The sequence below is a fragment of the Triticum aestivum genome, chromosome 7D (assembly GCF_018294505.1).
Source record: "Triticum aestivum cultivar Chinese Spring chromosome 7D, IWGSC CS RefSeq v2.1, whole genome shotgun sequence".
Classification (NCBI taxonomy): domain Eukaryota; kingdom Viridiplantae; phylum Streptophyta; class Magnoliopsida; order Poales; family Poaceae; genus Triticum; species Triticum aestivum.
In genome coordinates this window covers 472,835,758-472,843,835 of record NC_057814.1, presented here as the reverse complement: position 1 = coordinate 472,843,835, position 8,078 = coordinate 472,835,758, and positions in this window count along the sequence as shown.

Genomic DNA, 8,078 nt, shown 5'->3' with positions numbered 1-8,078 from the left:
TGGGCCACCAACCATCATAGATGGCCAACACACCATGTCGCCTCCATAATGGTTGCAAGGACATCCACTGTGATTTTAAACAAGAATGGGGATAGCGCATCGCCCTGCCTCACCCCCTTTGAGGGCTTGAAAAGGGCCCTGTATCCCCATTGATATTGATGGTTGTGTGTCCATTACTTACTATGTAATCCTAGTGATCCATCTAGCATCGAACCCTTTGCACTAAAGGGTCTCTCTGAGGAAGTCCTAGCTTAGTGAATCATAGGCTTTATGGAAATCAATCTTGAAGAAGACTACCTTTTGATGCTTAATCTTAACTTCGTGAATAATCTCGTGAATCACTAGAACCCATTATGGATTAGACGACCTCTAATGAAGGTCGATTGATTTAGATGACTAATCCTAGCCACTACTGGTGTCGCCCTAATGGCGTGTGCTTTGGCTAGGATACAAAAGATCACGATAATGAATGTGACCAACCAGAACTATCGGATGTCGGTTTCCACAACTACTTTGAGGATCAACGTAATGAAACCATAGTTAAGCCAGGATGCGTCGAGCACCCCCAAAAAGAAATCCCGGAATATAGCCATCACCACCCCTTCGATGACTTTCCAGAATTTCATAAAGAAATGGACTGTAAGCCCATCTAGCCCTGGGGCTAAGTCAGGCTTCATCGAGCTGATCACCACTTCAACATCGAACTTGGACAAGGGTGCTAGAAGGCAATTATTTTCCACATGAGAGAGAAGTGTTTTAGTTGTCCAGATATTCTCATGGAGACTGACCCTACAACGCAACTGGTCGTTCAAGAGATGACTGTAAAAAAATCCATAAAAGTGCGCGTGGATCTCATCCTTATCTTCAATCAACCTAGGGTCATCCCAAACTACTGCAATTAAGGCCCATCGACAACATCCATTAGTATTTGCCTCAAAATATGTCGTGTTAGAATCACCTCTAAGTGTCTAAGTTAGGCGGCCCCGAAGGCGCCAATAATTTTCCTTGTTTCGAAACAATGACATGTGGTTGTCTTTTAGAGCATATCGCTCCATCCATTCCTCCGGATTGAGGCCACCATTGTCCGACCTATCGTCGATAGTCTGGATGGCCACCAAAAGCTCTACCTCAACCCCTCATAAATTCTCTGTCTAGCTTGGTATAGTGGTGCCAAGTATCTAGCATCAACTTCAGCCGATGAGGCGAATAGAGGCCTCAAACCACTTGTCCTTGACCGCCTCAACAAAGCCCCCCGTGCAACCAAAATGTCTCAAAGTGGAACCTGGGCGGCGAGTGTCGGGGTTATGATCCTGACAATGAGTACTAGGGGTATGAATAAGGGGCAGAGACTAGCTATGGCGCAGGTGTAACACTCAGTGTTTAACGAGTTCAGGCCCCTCTAGGTGGAGGTAAAAGCCCTACGTCTCGTGCCCTGAGGCTTGCTTTGATTTAATGGATATGGTTACAGAGATTACTCGCTGCCTAGATATGGAGTGGGTTGTGGCTTATATAGAGTGCACTGCAGCCCCATGTCTCCCACGCCGCCGAGGCAATAAATGTCATTGAATGAGTCAGATTCTGAGGAAATCGTGCGCAAGTGTGATGGTTGCCAGAAGTTTGCACGTCAGGCTCATGTGCCAGCTCAAGAACTTTGGATGATTCCAATCACTTGGCCTTTTGCAGTTTGGGGGCTTGATATGCTTGGTCCGTTCAAACCATCCAAGGACAAGAAGACCCACTTGTTCGTCATTTGTTTATAAATTCACCAAGTGGGATGAAGCAGAACCAATCATCAATTGTGATGCGACGACGGTGGTCAAATTTCTGAATTTTTTTGTTTCGGTTACCCGCACAACATCATCACAGATAATGGAACTAACTTGTCCAAGGGAGCTATGGAACAGTTCTACCAAAGGTAACACATCTGGCTTGACGTGGCCTCCGTGGCACACCCTCAGTCCGATGGTCAGGCAGAGCATGCCAATCAGGAAATATTGCGAGGGATAAAACCAAGACTTATGGTTCCTCTTGAGCGCACTCCGGGATGTTGGGCCGAGGAACTCCCCTTGGTCCTTTGGAGCATACAGACTACCCCCAATAAATCAACAGGCTATAGGCCGTTCTTCATGGTCTACAGTGTAGAAGCCGTATTGCCCAGCGATATCCATCATGACTCACCCAGAGTTGCTGCCTATGTCAAAGCAGATAATGAACAAGCTCTTCGGGACTCTTCGGATGCCCTAGAAGAGGAAGGCGACTTTGCTGCAGCACGATCTGCGATGTATCAGCAAAACATACGTCGCTACCGTAGTCGTAGAGTTCGCAGTCATACTTTCCAGGAGGGTGACTTAGTGCTCTGTCTCATACAAGAACAGACAGGTATGCATAAGCTTTCACCTCCATGGGAAGGACCTTTTGTCATTAGCAAGAATCTCAAAAATGGGTCATACTATCTTAGCTACATACGTGAGCACAATAAGTCACGCATCTCTGAGGAGGAGACCAACATGCCTTGAAATATTGCTCATCTTCAGCCTTAGTATACTTAGAACCACTGGCTCCAGCTTATTGTACATACCTCTGTGTATATATTTTTATGATCAATATAATAAACCCGGCATCCCCGAAACTCAGGGCCTCTATCATTTCGTCTCATGTATTGTTCATGGGTCTTTATTCTTTGATCATAGGTCACTTGGGGGCTTCCAACTCATCAATTTTAGCTATTAAAATCCCTCTTGACCCGACATATGCCATTATCAATCTTGGTTAAACCTGCCTGTCTGCTCGATGCTACTTCGCAAAGGTGACCCGGTGTCCTCTTGATAAGTCAACCAATAATGACCCTGAACTTGTCAAGGTTAAAACACAGGCTTAAGTCACATGAAAATACAGAAAGTGAGGATAAGCCATGGGCTATCATGCTAGCTTCATTGAAGCAAGACTTGTTCCTCAAAAGCCGGTCTTATGTCGAGCCTCGAAAAATGCCTTAATATTATTTATTTCCTTGTTACAATTATATTTTTTATGTCCTTGTGTTATATTCTATTTTACAGGAACTGATTTATCCTAATCAATTACCAGATCAACGAAGAAATCTGGGTTATTATTTCTATGCCAAGTTATAAACATGGTGACATGCTGGATCACACCGTGTCCGGTTACACATTATGTTGAATTTGGTAAATTTACAATTACTTCAGAATATTTCTGATCAAACTTTCAGGACACATTGTGCTGGCTTATATGCAGATTAGTTTCAACAAAAAAGGGTTATATTATAACGCAGGCTCATTTCTGAAGGATGACGTATGCTACAAGTATATTTATGAGAAACAGGTTGGCAAATTAAGTGCCAACTCATTTCCTTCAAAAGACGATATTCTAAAAGTATCAAGTGCACGATGGCACCGCAAATAAGCAAGTGTTTTCACTACTCCTATTACAAGCCTCACTTGGGCCACAGATAAGCATATTTTTTGAAGAGGTCTATTCCTGCAAGGCGGCCCCCGAGCTCTCCGGGTTGGTGTCCTTCTACTGGCCTTCTGCGCCAGATGTTTTCGGGTCAACCTATGTCGGCTCGTCCTGCTCGCTATGGAGGTCCTTTAGCGTCCACTGGATAGTTGACAAATCTTGGAAAGTTGAGTCCTCACGGATGATAACAGACGGGTCGATGTCAGGGGCGAAGGTTTGCTTATGGCATGGAGGAAACAACACAAATGGCTTGAATTCAGGCGGGTTGGCGCGCTTGTTCTCTTCCGTATAGCCAGCTTGGAACTTTGATAAATCAAGCTCTTCCGAAAGTTGAGTCGCCATCACTTGGATTTCTTTCACACGACAAGAGTTAAACTCCGGAAACCCACCCGCCATCTCAGCCGGCTCCATCTCAGGCAGAAAACCCTTCGCTCGAGCAAGTGCTAAGCCGGCCCCGGCATGAGCCGCCGATTTTTTCAACTCCTGGATCCGTTGAGGGACTATTGACAAATCATTGAGAATATATTTGATCCATGGAGGGGGTTTTGTGGCATTTTCACTGCCATTATTGCACAAGCACCTCCTGTAAATAATTGCTCTAAATATGTATACACTTCCTTCAATTTCACCAATGGCAGTTGGACAACATTGTCATTCCTTCTACCTACACAAAGAGGAAGAATATCAACAAGCTGACTGATACTCAACACGGATTTTGACGATGGTAATATTACCACTTACCAAACATGGCCACGGTCATGTTGGTTATATGGCGCTTTAAAGTACTCAACTGTTGAGTAACTGGCTCAAGTTTGCTTTCAGCCTCATCTGCACGCTTCAGAAGCACTGCCTTCTCTTCTTCAAATGCGGCTTTCATATTTTGCACATTATCTTTAGCAAGAAGAACAGATTTCTGTAAATATGAGGAGGACGATTCTATTTTCTGCCGAAGTTTCTGCTCCACTTTCAACTGCTTATGTAAGCTCTCATCTTTTGACTCGACGGAATTTAGCATATCCTATCAAAACAGATCCAATCCTGGTTAAAATTTTCTAAAGTCCCGAGCCGGCGAGATTACACGACCCGGCACTTGGGGGCTACTGCTCAGATCTTTTTCAAATATTCTCATGACAAAGTCTCATGAAGCTGCAAGCAGTGCCCATGACACTTGGGGGCTAAGAAGTCACTTTTTCAAATCAATAAATTATGCGAAGACTCGGTTATCTCGAGGAGATGAGCCAGCCCTTGGGGGCTAGAGGTCGCTTTTATCCAAGTTTGGACTCAAGGGTATCTTGAAGAACCGGCTTGTCATTTTCATAAAGACCCGGTCCTTGGGCGCTATGGTCTGCTATCAATTTATCTGCCAGTTTATAAGTCTCGGCCCAGTATTGTTTGCTGAGCCGACTCTTGGGGGCTACAGTTTGCTCGCAATTTCACAAGGAAGTCTTAAGCATATTCATATCTTCTTACGCCTAAGACTTGGGGGCTACATAGGTATATACAACAATGGAAAAATAATATTATTTCATACCTCATATTTTCGCTTAAGCATGTTGATCATGCTCACTTCAGCATCTCGGCTCTCAAACAGCCAGGTCAAATATCCCTGATGAAGTTCATCCACGTTAAGATCTTGAAAATTAGGGAGCTCTAGCTTCCCTTTTCCTTTTCCTTGGCCACAAATTTGTCTAAGACATTTGAAGTTTTCGGAGCTCTATGCCTTTCTTTAGTAATAATTACCTCCGAATCATCCATCCTAGATGAAGGAATGGTATTTTCTACCTCCTGCATGGGACTAAAGGCACGAGCAGGACTTACCGGAATGACATTATGAGCCAGGTCATTCATATAGACCTGCTCAACCACATTGATTGGCTCTTCCACCATTGGAGGCTTGTCAACATTCACCGGCTCATGAATTGGTTTAGCCCCATCGTCCGGGTTATCTTTGCCATCAGGCTCGGTTTGGGTCTTTGGATTGACCACTGGCAGATCTTGAGTATCAGAGCCCGCTGCGGCAGAAGAAGACTCGCCAGCTTTCTTCTTCGTAAAAGCTTTGGCTCTAAAGTCATAAGAGTAACATCAGTTTAAAGAAACAACTGTGATGACAAAGTAAAGTATGTCCCAGAAATACTTACCCGTGCTTAATTGTGAGAGCTGGAAGCTGGGACACGCTCGACTCTCCAGAATAGGGCGACATTTACTGATAATTCAAATCAGAAGGATTAAGTGGTTGTCTAATAAGACTGGATCATGGGCGAGATGGAGTTGGACTATGAGACACCTCGGTTCGTGGTCTTCGAGCGACTGACTCATGAGATAAAGATGGGAGACAACTCCCCAGAGCTGCTTCAGGTCTTGCGTTTTGATGCATTGGCTCGCTGGGTCTTCTTCAAAAGAAATTGTGATTCTAAGTGAGCATCTGGATGCGAAAATGGTACCTTTCTGTTAGCTCATAGATAACCCACAAGTATATGGGATTGCAACAGTTTTCGAGGTTAGAGTATTCAAGCCAAATTTATAGATTCGACACAAGGGGAGCCAAAGAATATTTGCAAGTATTAGCAGCTGAGTTGTCAATTCAACCACACTTGGAGATTAATTATCTGCAGCAAAGTGATAAGTAGCAAAGTAGTATGCTAGTTTTGGTAATAGTGGTAACAGTAATAGCAATGGTAACAGTGATAGCAATGATTTTGTAGCAAGTGTAACAATAACAATAGCAGTAGTAACTTAGCAAAAGCAATATGTAGGAAATTCGTAGGCATTGGATCGGTGAATTCGTTGGATGATATTCATCATATAACAGTAATAACCTAGGGCAATACGGCACTAGCTCTAGTTCATAAATATAATGTAGGCATGTATTCCGTAAATAGTCATACATGCTTATGGAAAGAACTTGCATGACATCTTTTGTCCTACCCTCCCGTGGCAGCGGGGTCCATAAGGAAACTTAGGGATATTAAGGCCTCCTTTTAATTGAGAACCGGAACAAAGCATTAACACATAGTGAATACATGAACTCCTCAAACTACAGTCATCACCGGGAAGTATCCCGATTACTGTCACACCGGGGTTTACGGAGCATAACACGTAATAGGTGAATATGAATTGCAAGATCGGATCTAGAACATAGATATAATGGTGATAAGATAAACAATTCAGATCTGAAATCATGCCACCCGGGCCCAAAGTGACAAGCATTAACATGGCAGAGTCATAACAACATCAATCTCAAAACATAATGGATACCAGGGATCAAGCCCTAACAAAACTAACTCGATTACATGATGAATCTCATCTAACTCCTCACCGACCAGCAAGCCTATGAAGGAATTACTCACTCCCGATGGGGAGCATCATGGAATTGGCGATGGAGAAGGGTTGATGATGACGAAGATCGAACATTCCCCTCTTTAGAGCCCTGAACAGACTCTAGATCTGGCCTCCCGATGAAGAACGGGAGGTGGCGGTGGCTCCGTCTTGTGAAACACGATAATTCTTTCTCCTCGATTTTATCTCCAAAAATAGGATTTTATAGCATCGGAGATAGGGTCAGCGGGGCCACCAGGTGGGCACAACCCACTTGGGCGCGCCTGGAGGGGGGGCGCCCTGGTCGGTTGTGCTTATCCCACTACAAAAAATACACTTCCGTGATGATACATGTTTGTCACAGCAGGTCACCTTTTCTGTCATGTATGTACATCCATGAAGATTTTATGACATAATCAAGATAGTCATACATGTGCTGTCGTAGAAGTGTTCCATGACAATACCAAAATTATTATCACGGAAGTGTTCACTTCCATGACGATAAATGACGCGTCATGGAAATGATTTCGTCAAGGGTAACCGACACGTGGCATCCACCGTAATGGTTCGCCATTAAGCTCTTGGGTCCAGTTTTGGATCCGATAAGCCGTTAACAGCCCGGATCAATGGGGATTTTCAACGTGTAAAATTCTCATTGCCCGGAGGAAACACGTGTCAGCTCATCAGTGGGTCAGATAGGCGCCTATGATATGTCGACACGTGCAACGGCTCACCACTGGCCCATTTAGCTTAGAAAGGCCAGCCCATTTGACTTGGTCAAAAGTTAGCGGGTTGGCCCATGAAAAGTCTGTTAACGGTCTCTTTGCAAATAGGCCATTTTACGGCCCGGTAACTCACGGCCCGTTAGGGCCTACCCGAAATCGGCCCAACAACGTCATGTGGGCCGTCGAATATAACACCAGCCCGTTTCACTTTCGGCCCATGTATGGCCCACGACGTCTTTCGGCCCATATGAGGCCTATTGTATCTTTAGGCCCTTTAGTGGCCCACGGTGACTCTAGCCCATAATGAATAGTAAATTTCTTTGTACCCATTAACGACCCATGATTCACATGGGCCGTTTCCAGCCCGTGTTAGCTTTCGGCCTACTGACGGCCCATACGTTCTTGGGCTCCTTTCCGGCCCTCGATTACTTCCGGCCCATTACTAGCCTGTTCCCCCAATGGGCCAAATTCGGCCCGTGGCAAGAATCGGCCCGTTTGTGGCCTGTTAACCTGTTGCGCCGTTTCCAGCACGTCCTATATTCTGGCCCATTAACGACCTGTTAT